Source organism: Staurois parvus, unplaced genomic scaffold (assembly GCF_062004578.1).
Source record: "Staurois parvus isolate SC_StPar_1 unplaced genomic scaffold, SC_StPar_1.0 ptg000007l, whole genome shotgun sequence".
Lineage (NCBI taxonomy): Eukaryota > Metazoa > Chordata > Amphibia > Anura > Ranidae > Staurois > Staurois parvus.
The window spans coordinates 9,331,799-9,347,119 of record NW_028317803.1 but is presented as its reverse complement, the minus strand read 5'-3'; the positions used below and the strand labels follow the sequence as shown (position 1 = coordinate 9,347,119).

General features: G+C 39.3%; 1 protein-coding gene across 1 annotated transcript in view; it reads right to left on the bottom strand.

Annotated features, from left to right (window-relative positions):
* Positions 1-15,321, bottom strand: part of DIAPH3 (diaphanous related formin 3) — a 1,068,692-nt gene that overhangs the window by 907,947 nt on the left and 145,424 nt on the right. The gene's annotated exons all lie outside the window — the stretch shown is intronic.

Below are 15,321 nucleotides of genomic sequence, written 5' to 3'. Positions count from 1 at the left end.
GAGAGATGTTTTGGCAGTAAAGCCATGTACAGGACCCCAAAATCCAACAAGCACCATCAGACTTTTAAAGGGCTTTATTTCTTCATTACACTTCCTGACTACTTATCACAGTTTCCGAGGCCCTGAAATGCCAGGATAGCACCAAACCCCCCCCCCCCCCCCCCAAATGACCACGTTTTGGAAAGTAGACACCCCAAGGAATTTGATCAGAAGCATGGTGAGTATTTTGCAGATCTCGTTTGTTTCCACAAGTTTTTGAAAATTGAAGAAAAAAAAAAAACATTTTTTTCTTTTCTTTTTTTATATTTCAAAACCTTGGGAGAAAAATTGAGATCTACAAAATACTCACCATGCCTCTTTTTAAATTCTTGGGGTGTCTACTTTCCAAAAAGGGGTCATTTGGGGGGGTTGGTGCTATCCTGGCATTTCAGGGCCTTGGAAACTGTGATAGGTAGTGAATAAGAGAAATGAGGAAGTTACGCACCTTCAGGCTTTCAAAGTGGTCATTGGATTTCAGGCTCCTGTATGTGGCTACGCTCCCAAAAAGTCTCACACGTGGTATCCCCATACTCTGTAGAAGTAGCAGAATGTATTTTGGGGTATAATTCCACATATACCCATGGCATGTGTGAGAAATATATCATTTAAATGACAACTTTGTGAAAAAAATAAATAAAAAATAAGTTGTCATTTTCCAGAAACTTGTGGAAAAAAAATAAACCTTCCATGGAATCAATATGCCTCTCAGCAGATCGCTTAGGGTGTCTACTTTACAAAAATGGGTTATTTGGGGGTGTTTGTACTATCCTAGTATTTTAGCACCTCAAGAAATGTGATGGGCAGTCAGAAAGTAAAAGCTGTGTAAATTCCATTATCTATACCATAGTTTGTAGTCGCTAAAACTTTCAGACAAAGCAATCGATATACACTTATTGGGATTTTTTACCAAAAAAAACATGTAGCAGAACATATTTTGGCCTATATTTATAACTAAGTTTGAGTTTACTATATATTTTTTTATAGCCGAAAGTAAAAAATATTGTTTATCTTCAAAATTTTCAGGGGTTTTTTTGTTTATAACACGAAAAATAAAAAGTGCACAGGTGATCAAATACCACCAAAAGAAAGCTCTATTTGTGTGAAAAAAAAGGATGTAAATTTTGTTTGGGTACAGCATTGCATGACCACGCAATTAGCAGTTGAGTTAGTGCAGCGCCTAGTAGCAAAAAGAGGCCTGGTCATTAAGGGGGTAAATCCTCTAGAGGACGGGTGGTTAATAAACCCACATGAAAATTAATTTTTTAAGGCTCCACACACGCTATCGTATTTTTTTTTTTATTTTTTATTTTTTTTAAGGTGGATAAAAAAAAAAAACCGCTGGTAGTAGCATTTTTAGTAGTGTTCAGGTGTGTTTAGGAGCGCTACTAGTGTTTTTACAGAACATGTAGAGGGGAAAAAAAAACTATTAGGCTACGTTCACACTAGCGTTGTGTGCAGGTGGCAGAGAGGCGTTTTTTCCGCTTCCCAAACGCCTCGGACAATTCTGCACATTGCAGCACATGGTGCTGTTCTAACGGGAGCACTAGCGTCGTGGCAAAACGGACGCCTCTGGTAGAGTCAGGAGGCATTGAAGCCTCCTATTCTAGTCTATGGTGCCGCTCCGCAAACGCCCGGCGTTTGCGACGCGGTTGCGGAGCGGTATCACCATTTAAACTTCATTAAAGGCGTTTGTTGGGCGTTTTTAACGCTCGGCAAACTCCTAGCAACCGCCGCTGAATCGCGCATGCATCGTTAGCGGAGCGTTGAAAAATGCCGGACCAACGCTTGCCAAACGCTATAGGGGCGTTTGGCAAGCGTTGGTAAAACAGTCAAGTGTGAACGAGCATTTAGGGTCAGTTAGCAATTTTCTTTTCTGCTGGAAAAACGATCCAAAAACTCTACAAAACCATTTTTTTTCCGTTCCTAGACGCTGAACCTCAAAAAATGCAAATACTCTAAAGTAGTGTGCATGGACACATAGGATAACACTAGCTTCTAGCAGCAGAAAAAAATATGCTGATAATAGCTTCTAGGAGCTTAAAAAAAACACTAGTATGCTTACGCATTGTGCTGTCTTTGTATATATTATTCTATGTAGATATTCATTAGACAAAAGTTGTTACTTGTTTCTCATTTGATAGTCTAACATTGTTTATCTTGAATAAAAAAAATATAAAATTTATAAAAGTATGACCAAAGCTCAACATCATTGGTAGACATATAGCACACTCCATCTAAAACAACAACAAATTCATATTACTCCTGCTAGAAACTAACCATGCTAACATACTGCTAGGAAAATGTCAACTGTAGCATAAGGTTGTTAAATTGTATTTGAAGGGTGGATTTCACTTTAATCTGCATGCACTGGCAATAAACTCAGAAGAAAAGATCTGAAATTCAAGGACAGAAAGCAGATTTTAGAAAAGGTCAATATATACGTGAGCATTTTGTGTTCTGTTTTGTATCCCACAGCACTCCAGTCACAGAATGTTTCTCAAAATCAAAACAAGTCCTGCTAATTTACCACGTTTGCTGAAATCAATATTTAATCCAAATTTATATCATACCCCTTAGAGAAATGATTACACTGACAATCTGAGTAGAGAATACAGACATAGTTTGGCCTGGTTTCTTAAAGGGATGGGGAAGTATTCAAACAATGAAAATGTATAAAAGAACGCTGATATTCTAAACAGTCATCGCCCGATTATATCTATTATATCTGTTTCTTACGCAATAAGATGCAGTTTAAAAAAAAAAAAAAAGAAAGATCTGACCTTGATGGTGCTTAATGCCAGATATTGGTCAACACCAGATTGCAGGAAGCAGAGGATCGAAGCAAGAATGACAGCCCTGGTGTTGACAGTGTAAGATTGTAAGAAGGCCTTCCAAGTACAATAATAAACTTCAAGATGAGAGCTTGCAAGCCTTTTACATGGTGGTGATGACGCCAGCTTCTCTCAAATTACATGCTATCTTAATTTGGGTTCAAATTGCTCAATTGTTAGTGACTGAGAAGCCAGATTAAGAATTAGACCCTAAGATTTGGAGTCTAGCCATGGAAATGAAATGACAGCCTTCAGAAAGATTACCTTCAAGTATCAAGCACTTCTTGGACAGCCTGGGGACACCAAAGAGGTGTGGATTCCTTCCAGTTTGACCCTTTTCAGGAGATGTGGGATCATCAGAAAGTACCAAGCCAACAGAATGACCAGGGCTTGTCCACAAGAAGGTATCCAGACCATTATATAGAGTCCATTCTCCCAAATACAAATGCTGACAATTTAGAAAGTCTGCCATCTAGTTTTCCTATAAGACCTGTGGTGACATACAACTGGCGAGACTAGGAATTCAACACTTTGTGCCGGTTCACATATACGTATGCGGATTGGATGCTGTCTGAACCACATCCAATCCGAATGACATGTGAAATAACTTTGCTTCCTATGGCACCTGTTCACACAGGTTTGGAGCATTTGTGGTGTGGATTCAGTGTGGTTTGAAAAAGAGTCATGTACAATTTTTGAGCAGTGCCTTCAGGGTCAGGTGCAGATTACAGGCTACTGACTTCTATGAGAACGGTTTCTAAATGACATACGTGTGAACAGGATAAGGTCCTGAGGTAATCCTGTCCTGAACCTGAGGTAAACCTGGCATGAACCGGTGAACAACTAATGTATCAATTAGCTGTGAAACCTGAGCTTCAATCCATACCACACGTGTGTAAATCAGCTCTTAGACTGCTGGATGCAGAAGATTCATAACCACTTTCAGTCCAATTGGCTTTAATGTAAATGTGATCCAAGCAGTTCTCCAGCCACCTAATCACTTTTACAGGGCTGGGAACGGCCCCCACCCAGCCATCGTTCCCAGACTCTCTCACCCCACTGGGGAGCCTGGGACCACTGTAAATAGACTGGTCAGGTAAGAACATCCATTCTTTCCCCTGCTCTATGACGAATGAAGCAGGAAGTAATAATGATTTAATCACTTCTGGTTTCAGTTTTTTGTTTACCTGGCCGTTAATGGCCAGGGAAGCAGACAATCAAACCAATCTGTGTTTTATCAGCTGCCTTGCAGAGAAGGGATCAGGGAGCCAATACACCCTTGATCTCTCAATAAAGAGCACCTGCCACTGCCCAAGCTATGGTGTTGATTCCTTGTGGTAGCAATTAATTTAAATAAAAAATAATTTCAATTAAAAAAATAACAGAATTGAAAAAAAAAAATAATTAAGTGCCTCTGTCCCCTGGAATGCATACGTGCACGTAGGTTATACTAATTAAGAGAAGTATGGGCAAAATTTTTTGACTCTTGTCAATTGTTATCCTGTAGCCCAGAGTCAGCTGAAAGTGGTCTTACCATACACATTACAATTTGATTGTGATCTCTTTTAAATCTACCAACAAGCATGTGGTGCTAAAGACTGGTTTGACTGGATATAAATTAAATGGCTAGATTAGGTAGGCCCTCATATTACATAGTTTTGGTAGATCGAAGGCCTCGTGTACACAGGGCATTTGTTTTTACTCCTATGAACGCCAGAACTCCTGGTTAAAGAAAAGCCGCTTTAAAAAAACGCACCTAAAGTCAACAGTGCACATCCGTTTAGACACGTTTAAGCACATGAAGTGTTTCAGAGTTAATGAATTCCATTGGGCAGAATATTAATTTAAGTTGGCCATTGGAATGCATTGGTGCTTAAAGGATAAGTTCACCTTTTATAAAAAGCAACAACCATATTCTGGGTAAAAATAATGAAGATCTCCTGCGCTACTATTACGTGATAAATTAGGTGAGTGGGAGCTGCTAGCACCTAACCATATGTAGAAATAAAAACTAACGAAACCAAAATGATGCAGCAATACCCTAATAATAAAATAATACAAAATGGCAAAACCAAACAAAGTGACATAAATATACAGTTGTGCTCAAAAGTTTACATACCCTGGCAGAAATTGTGACATTTTGGCATTGGTATTGAAAATATGACTGATCATGCCAAAAAACACACATACAAAAAGTATATTTATGAGCAAACACATAGAACGTAAAAAAAAAAAAAAAGAAAAATGAAAAAATAAAAAAAAACTTAAAAACCAAAAAGTCCAAATAGGTGCATATACACCAAAACCTTTCCAATTACTCCTAAGTGCAGGTGATATTGTGGATGTGCATCACCACCGATGGAAATAATCTGTATGTGGCTAAAATGCCCCCTCACCTCTTTGATGCGACCCTCAAAGGGCCAAAACGCTTTTGTTATTTGAAGCCAAGAATCTTCACTGGTAATAGACACCTGCTCAGGTGATCCCCCTCACTAGGAACAGCCAGGTCCCCTCCAGTATAAAGCAGACAGCCACTAACTCACAGATAGGATAGAGATAAAAAGAAACCTCCCATAGTGTAAATCTGTTTTAATAGAGACTCTCAAATCACAGCACAGCCAAATGCCCACTCACATTTAGTAAGATTATAACAAGCTTTTCAAAAGACTTCATGCTAAAGGTGTACTTGCATAGGAACTCATTGGATGCAGCAAGATGGCTTCCGCGCCAGAAGTACATCACCACACTCGCGTCCTACACGTTACGTCACGCTATCACGTGACTTTTTCAAGGCATATTCAGGGTGCAACATGTTACAAACAGACCGGACCCCACACACACCCCGATTTCCATTGTGACAGCTAGCAGGGGATCTTCTCCCTCCCGCTAGCTGTCAAATTCTGTGAATGAGGACACTACAAGTTCCAACAGCCCTAGCGGTGGAGCGCTGTGGTAGTTCATGGATTATTCCTGTCAGTATATCTGCTTGTTCAAATATCCTATACAGGCAAGCAGATAAACCGACAGGTCTGCAAGAGACCTGCACGGCATCAGCGATCTGCTTATAGCTAGTGCAATGCCTTACAGGCTTCTGCAACAAATAATAATAAATGCATATTTTTTTATCTGCAAAAAAAGTACATTTATTATTTTTTGTTAAAACGTGAACTTATCCTTTAAACATGTCTAGCGTATACAGTAGGTGTGTTTATACGCTTTTAGGGATGCTCACATTTTTTTATGCTCTTCAGCTCAACTGAACGTACTTTTGATGGGGATTCTTCAGTTTGTAAACACTTTTCTTCTAACACACCTGTAAATCCTATGTGTGTTTGAACAGATAGGCTAACATAGATGTGCTTTTAAGGCTGAAAAAAAAAAAAAATGACAAAATGCCTGTAAGTCAAACGTGCATGAGGCCTACAGTTGATTGAGCAGTCAAATTGTAATGTGTACTGTATAATTAGATTTAGAATCAGCTCCCAGTACCAGAACATAGTTTTGTATTATTGTCAAGCAGAAAAAAAAACATTTCAGGCAGAAATGGCTGGCTCTAACTGTACTTCACCCTTTGACACAGAAAACGTTACCCAATGTAGCAACAAGTCTTTAGCTATACTTGACATTGAAAGGAAAAGGAAGCTGCTTTTAAGTAATACACAGTTTTTGTCACCAACTATGCTTTAGGACAGCCTCGGGTGCCTTGAGGTTTCTTGAGGGGTGCCTTGGCAAAATGTCTAAAAATTGCCCAAACCGTGTATACAAGCCAGTGGGTGGAACAAGCCTGCCTTTTAGTTACACAAAGCCACAGGTTTTCATTGTGCACCATTACAGCCTTCTAGCTGCCAGCGTCCTGACAACCAATGGCATAAATTGATGAGGATGTCAGTTGCCTGCACAGCATCCTAGTTTGACCCTCCCCTGCCCCTCTGTCAGTGCTGGGATCACATTAGCTCAGTGATGGAGAAAAACTTATAGAGAAGAGAAACACTGGAATACTAGTCTGTACCAGTGTGCAAAAGTGTATTTGCTTCAGAAGAATAAATCACCTGGGTATCCTACATGTGTGGATGTTGCTGAATTATATAAAACTATTAGTTTTTCACATTTAGAATGGGGTGCCTCAAGGCTGTCCATAATTTTAAAGGGTGCCTCGGGACTGTCCAAAATTTTAAAGTGTGCCTTGACAGAAAAAAGGTTGAGAAACACTGCTTTAGGAGAGGCAAAAGGGTGCAAAATAGCTTAGCTTTAAAGATGAATTGCTCCTTTGCAGTACGGCTGCTCCCTTACTGTAAGAGTTATATGCTCATTAAGAACAAGGGGGGGGGTCACAAAATGCACATTTGCTTACCCAATCCTCTGCTACTACAGGCTCCTTCCAGGCTGTTCCAGGTGACCTGTGGTCACAGGTCCTCTGACATCATAAAGTTCAATGCAGAGCCCATAACTCTGCAATGGACACCAGGACATCAAGTGACAGTGTAAAGCCGGAGCGTAGGGAAGTAGAGGAGAACAGTGGCTGCTGGGAGAGTCGAGAACTGGCTAAGTAAAAATGCATTTTGAGGTGCCCACACCAAAACAAGCATTTACACCTTGCAATATGGGGGTTTCCCCACTGCAAGGAAGAATTTATCCTTTCCCCAGAGATGGGTTTTTACATTTAAGTCGGATATAAAGTACAGCATTACTTGTTTTGCAACAGGTGCTCTTAACACTGCTCAGGGAGAAGAGCCCACAACCCACACGTGATTATAATTTTTAGTCACCCTAACAAAATGATTTGCTTGACCCAAACATGTCAGTCTAAACCCAAAGCTCCCAGGCCTGGATCCACACCTCTTTACATGTGTCTGTAAAAAAGTTTGCAAACATGAAACAAGCCTACCCCTATACCGGTTTGTTTGCATGTCCAAAACCTAAACAATAACTCCAACTCAACAGAGTTGTCCACACTTGTTCAAATTCCCAGTTATCACGATCCACCATAAAATTTCTTTGCCAATGCACCTGATGATGTTCTACTGCAGCACACATTCGGCTGGCTAAAGGCTTACCCATTTTCTTATGGAAAAATAAAGAACTCAGAAAAGTTGTCTGTCACAGAAATACTTGTAATACAGAGGACTGTGCACACTGTCAAGAAGTTTCCACTATCCTTTATATCATGTGGCTTGTGTATGGGGGGAAGGGAGGAGCTACTAACATGGCTGCTATGGTAAAGAGTACTGTATATATAGCCATTGTTTGGCTACCATCTACTGTCTGATAGCTGGCTCCTGGATTTTGGTTAGATTTGTTCAATCCAGACTTAATATATCACTTTCTACATCAACTGACAATTATCAGATGCAAATTGCTTATGATTTTACTATGACCTTATGCTGACCACATTTGAGCTAGCCTTGATTTTTTAGAGATAAACTGCCTGTTGGAAACAAATACATTTTTATCGTTTGATTTTGCCAACGCAAAGCATGCAGCTTGTACATAAATAATTCACATTAAGTGGTACATGAAATAAAACAGCAAGGTTTGCAAATAAAGCGCTTCTATAATAAAGTGCTTCAACTGCCCAGACTAGACAAGTTAGCAGGTTGCATTCCTCACTGTCAACTTTCAGCCATAAGCTTATTTTGTGCTCTATAAATTACAGTAGGTTTTAAACACTTGTCAATATGAATAATAATATTTCCCTTTAGTTTATTTAAACATAGCCAACACTATGGCTTCTATTTATATGCTAATTTATACGCTAAAATACCCTGCAGAGGTGTCACATCAGAAGTCTACAGTAAGGGGAAAAATGGAGACCTTACTTGGAACCATGGCACACAGTAACCATTTGTTATAGACTGTCAGCAGCAAGTTTGAAATATTGTCCATGACTAACAACACTCTATTTGTAACCTGTCAATATCATTAAAAGAAATTAAAATTAGGTCAATCTGCAAATGTTTAATGTAAGGTGGGCAACTTAAAAAAACAGGTCTAATGTATTGATGTACATTGCTGAACACTCTGCTGCTACAGGTGCCATAAGTAACTTTGGGAAGATGTTAGGGAAAAAGAAACCCTTTTAGATGCAACATATCAAAACACAATTTTATTTTGTGCTGCAATCAAACAAAGATTACTATATACAGGTGAAACTCAAAAAATTAGAATATTGTGCAAAAGTTCATTTATTTCAGTAATGCAACTTAAAAGGTGACACTAATATATGAGATAGATTCATTACATGCAAAGCAAGATAGTTCAAGCCGTAATTTGTCATAATTGTGATGATTATGGCTTACAGCTCATGAAAATTCTAAATCCACAATCTCAGAAAATTAGAATATTGTGAAAAGGTGCAATATTCTAGGATCAAAGTGTCCCACTCTAATCAGCTAATTAAGTCATAACACCTTCGTGCACTCCATGTATGAAAAGTAAAATACATTCTGTGTGCTACTCCCCCCCATAGCCCCCCCTATAACTTACCTGATCTCAATCCAGCACTGTGCCCAGGTGCTTCGGCTCTCCAAGGTCGCTCTCTCCTCATTGGCTGAAACACAAGTCCCCACTGTTGTCAATCACAGCCAGTGAGGACCCAGCAGGGGGTGGGGCCGAGCCACTCTCTGTGTGCCTTATAGACACACTGAACAGGGCACAGGCAAAAGCACACACAAGTGCTCCCATGGCAAGAGGCTTGCTCTGGGGGCACTCACCAGGGGAGGGGCCAAGCACTCCAGCAGGGGACCCGAGAAGAGGGGGATTGGGACTGCTCTGTGCAACACTTGCAAACAGCAGGTAAGCATGACTTTTTTTTTTTTTTTAACACAAGCCTTCAATATCACTAATTATTGTTGCAACACATAGCAACTAAGAAAAAAGGTAAAGTTCACAATCTTTACTGCTGTATATGCATTTCTGTTAAATTGGTCTTTAAAACGCTGAAAAAAAAGAAAGCCCTGGTTTTAGTCTTTGATTCTTACCCAGGCTGTGCAGTAGTGTACCAGTTCGTCCTACTCAATCCTTTTTGATAGCAATGTAGTAGTTTGGTAGCCCTTTTTCTAACTCTTTAAAATACAGGAGCGTTTTTTCCTCCAAATGCACCCTCTGTAGGTACATTGCACATGTCAATACAATGATGCAGCGGCTACCGCACAAATACCATCATTGTTCAGAAGAACAGTGTACCTTGATTAAAAAGTTGATTGGAGAGGGGAAAACATATAAAGAAGTGCAGAAAATGATAGGCTGCTCAGCTAAAATGATCGCAAATGCTTTAAAATGGCAACCAAAACCTGAAAGACGTGGAAGAAAGCAAAAAACTACCATTCGAATGGATAGAAGAATAACCAAAATGGCAAGGACTCAGCCAACAATCAGCTCCAGGAAGATCAAAGAAGGTCTAAAGTTACCTATGAGTACTGTTACAATTAGAAGCCAAGCTATCTGCAAGAAGCCCCCGCAAAGTTCCACTGTTGAAAAAAAAAAGACGTGCTGAAGAGGTTACAATTTGCCAAAGAGCACATTGACTGGCCTAAAGAGAAATGGCGCAATATTTTGTGGACTGATGAAAGTAAGATTGTTCTTTTTGGGTCTAGTGGCCGGAGACAGGTTTGTCAGACGACCCCCAAACACTGAATTCAAGCCACGGTACACTGTGAAGACAGTGAAGCATGGTTGCGCAAGCATCATGATATGGGGATGTTTCTCATACTACGATGTTGGGCCTATTTATCGCATACCAGGGATCATGGATCAGTCTGAATACATCAGAATACTTGAAGAGGTCAAGCTGCCTTATGCTGAAGAGGAAATGCCCTTGAAATGGGTGTTCCAACAAGACAACGACCCCAAACATGCCAGTAAACATGCAACATCTTGGTTCCAGACCAACAAGATTGACGTTATGGAGTGGCCAGCCCAATCCCCGGATCTTAATCCAATAGAAAACTTGTGGGGTGACATCAAAAATGCAGTTTCTGAGGCAAAACCAAGAAATAGAGAAGAACTGTGGAATGTAGTCCAATCATCCTGGGTTGGAATACCTGTTCACAGGTGCCAGAAGTTGGTTGACTCCATGCAACACAGATGTACAGCAGTTCTCAGAAACAGTGGTTATACAACTAAATATTAAGTGATTTAAAGGAAAGCAAAATCTTCAAACATTTTCAGTTTATAGAGTGAATGTTTGAGTTTGTAAAGAATACAAACACTGCTATTTTTTTTTTTTTTTGAACAGTCTAATATTCACTTTTCTTCAATTTTTTTTTAGAGGAACAACACAAATTTGATATATTTTTCTTCATGTTTTGATTTGGAATAGAATGCATAGTGTTCCCAATGCATTTGTGTGTATGGAAATAAAAGCTATTAGAAGGACTTTGAGCTTTATTCACTTTTTTCAACACACTATTATTTTGAACACAACTGTACGTGTGTGAGTGTGAAAGAGAGAGAGAGAGACCGACACACAGTTAGGTCCATTAATATTTGGACACAGGCGCAATTTTCATACTTTTGGCTCTGTATGCCTCCAGAATTAATTAAAACGAAACAATCCAAATGAATTTGAAGTGCAGACTTTCAGCTTTAATTCAAGGGGTTGAACAAAGATATCAAGTACAAATTTTAGGAACTGCAACCATTTTTATACACAGTCCCTGCATTTTCAGGGGCTCAAATGTAATTGGACAAATGAACATAACCATAAATAAAATGTTCATCTTTAAATATTTTGTTGAGAATCCTTTACTGGCAATGACTGCCTGAAGTCTGGAAACCATGGACATTACTAAAGACTGGGTTTGTTCTTTTCTGCAGCCCTAACTGAAGCGGTCTTCAGTAGCTCTTTGCTTGTGGGCCTTTCTGCCTTTAGGTTTGCCTTCAGCAAGTGAAATGTATGCTCAATTAGGTTGAGATCAGATGATTGTCTCGGCCATTGCAGTATAGTCCACTTCTTTGCCTTTAAAAGTTCCTGGGTTGCATTTACAGTGTTTTGAATTTTCCATCTGTACTGTGAAGCACCATCCAATCAACTTTGCTGCATTTGGCTAAATTTGGGCTGACACTATCTCTCTAAACACTGCAGAATTCATCCGGCTGGTTCTGTCACATCATCAACAAACACCAATGACCCAGTGCCACTGGAAGCCATGCAAGCCCATTCCATCACACTACCTCCACCATGTTTTACAGATGACGTTGTGTGCTTTGGATCATGAGCTGTTCCAAGCCTTCGCCACACTTTTTTCTTCCCGTCATTCTGGTACAGATTAATCTTTGTTTCATGCGTCCAAAGAATGCTTTTCCAGAACTGGTCTGGCTTTTTTAGATGTTTTTTGGCAAAATCTAAACTGGCTTTTCTATTCTTCAGCCTTATGTATGGTTTGCACCTTGTGGTGAACCCTTTGTATTTGCTTTCATGAAGTCTTCTCTTGATTGTAGACAATGATACGTCCACCTCCTGTAAAGTGTCCTTCACTTGTCTGGATGTTGTGAATGGGTTTTTCTTTACCATAAGAGAGCATCCTGCGATCATCCACCACTGTTGTCTTCCGTGGACGCCCATGCCTTTTTATGTTGCTGAGCTCACCAGTGCGTTCTTTCCTCAGAATGTACCAAACTGCTGATTTGCCCACTCCTAATGTTGCTGCTATCTCTCTGATGGATTTGTTTCATTTTTGAAGCCTTACAATGGCCCGTTTCACTTGCATGAACAGCTCCTTTACACACATGATGTAGGTTCACAGCAAAAGATTCCAAATGCAAATACCACACTTAGGATCAACTCAATACCTTTTACCTGCTTAATTGATAAAGACATAATGAAGGAGTTGCCCACACCTGGCCATGAAACGGCTTTTGATTCAATTGTCCAATTACTTTTGGTCCCTTGAAAAAGGGGGGGGTGGCTACTCTTAAGAGCTGTAATTCCTAAACCCTTCCTCCAATTTGGATGTACATACCCTCACATTAAACCTGAGAGTGTGCATTTTCAGCCCATATCCATTATACAACTATAGCTTGAATATGTTTTGGTAAATACCTGAAACAAATATAAAATTGTGCATGTGTCCAAATATATATGGACCTAACTGTAAACCTCTCTCAATCATTACAGAAAATACACTAAGAACATTTGATCAGAAGAGAAATACCTTGAGAACATTCAATCAGAAGAGACATTTCACCAAGAATATTAATTCATGAAAGGAATATCCTTAAGAAAATAGCACAGTGGTAAATGGGTAGCACTTCTGCCTGGCAGTACTAGGGTCCTTGGTTCAAATCCCAATCACGTCACCACCTGCCTGGAGTTTGCATGTTCTCCCTGTGCCTGCGTGGGTTTCCTCTAACACTCCAAAGACATGCTGGAAGGTAAATTGGCTCCTGTCTAAATTGGTACTAGTATGTGTATGTATGAATGTGAGTTAGGGACCTCAGGTTGTATACCCCTAGAGGGTTAGGGACTGATGTGAATATACAACGCTGCGTAAACTGACGCTATATAAATACCTGAAATAAATTTTATATAGATATATATAACTATATATGTATATACACACATACATACACATACTCTGTGTATCCAGAAAGTAATGGGTATGATATTTTGAAAAATTATTTTATTGAAAATTTTTACAATAGAACATTGTCTCCTTCAAAGTATGAACCCTCCCAGCGATTTTTCCATTCTCCACAGAATCCCTGGAAGTTTTCAAGGTGGATGCTGTTCAGGGCCTGCGTAGTGGCTCTTTGGACGTTATCCACACTACCAAAATAAATAGTGTCCTTTCAAGCCCTTCTACATCTTTGGGAATATGAAAAATTTGCAAAGAGCCAGGTTAGGGCTGTAGGGTGGATGGCGAAGTACCAGGAAGTGTTTTTCAGCAAAAAACTCTCTGACAGTCAAAGAACTGTGACTGGGTGCATTGTTGTGATAAAGGATCCAACTTGAGCCAATCTCAGGAGGCACACACACGAAAAGCTTTGTCTCAAGCGACCAAGAACTTCCAGGTAAAATCTTTGATTCACAGTTTGACCAGTAGGTACAAACTCCTTATGGATAATTCCACATGAATTGTCCATTAAAAAAATAAATAAAAATAACCATTGATTTGACTTTTGATATGTTCATTCAAGATTTCTTGGGGCAAGGTGATGTGGGTATGTGCCATTCTGAACTGAGCACGATTCCAAGACAAAGAAACAAACACCCAGGATTCATCTCCTATAATCATTTGAATCAACAAAAATCAGGTTCTCATTCCAAATGGGCCAACAGGTCTTGGCAAATGAGTTGACGGTGTTCCTTCTGAACATGTGACAAGTTCTTTGGAACAAGTTTTGTACACACTTTTCTTATGTTCAAATCCTGAGTCACAATTTAATTAACAATTGACTTGGTAATTCCGTTTTGTCTGCAATCATTCGGATAGTGAGCCGTCAGTCACAGTTGGTAACAGACCTCACTGTATCCACATTATGTTCCGTTTTTTCACAAACAGGGGAGTCCTAATCATTGCTAGTCTTCAACACCTTTGTGCCCTTCCTTGAAGGATTTGTGCCATTGGTATACGTGCGCAGATGATAGCGCAGCTTCTCCATAAGCTTTCCTCACCATTTCCATTTCTGATGCACTTTACCCAATTTCACACATTTTATCAAGAACAGCAGTTACAAACTCACTTGCATTTTTCTTATTATGAGACACTTGAACAGGGCGTCAAAAAAAGAAGGTCTCAACTCTAACAGGATTGGAAATAAATTGATCAGTGTTCTACCGTATACCTGGCCCCTGCACCCTAAGTGGCCTTGGTCAGCTTCTCCCGTCACAGAGCCCTTTGAGAGTAGGAACTTAATTTCATTATATTCCGAACACACAAAATAAAAAAAGAAAAAAAAAATATATATATATATATATATATATATATACACACACACACACACACACACATATATATACATGCATATATATATACATACACACATACATGTATACACACATACTTTTTTTATTATTAAACACAAGCATTCTTATGCAAAGTATAAAAGTATACCATACCAGCCATAGACATCTGAAAACACAAATTTGCTTTCTCATATTTTTCAGCTATAATACCAAACAGTTAGCAATACTTTTGGAAACCTGTGAGTTGGGAACGCAGTAAAAAATCTCAGAAATCTAAAATGGGAGTCTATAATTATATTAAAAAAGGAAAACAATTGTAGATAGGCCAGTTGTTGAAGCATGCGAAAAAAGGATAAAACAGTACATCAATACATTTGTTTTTACATATTTAAGCTTCTGTCACAAAAACGTGTGGTTCCACATTTGATGCACTTAATGTGAACATAATCTCTGGTTCAAAATATCAGTATTACAAAAATGGCTCATTTTAACTAATAACCTGTAATCCTATTTCAGGCTATATTTTACCATTGATTTCCTATACAT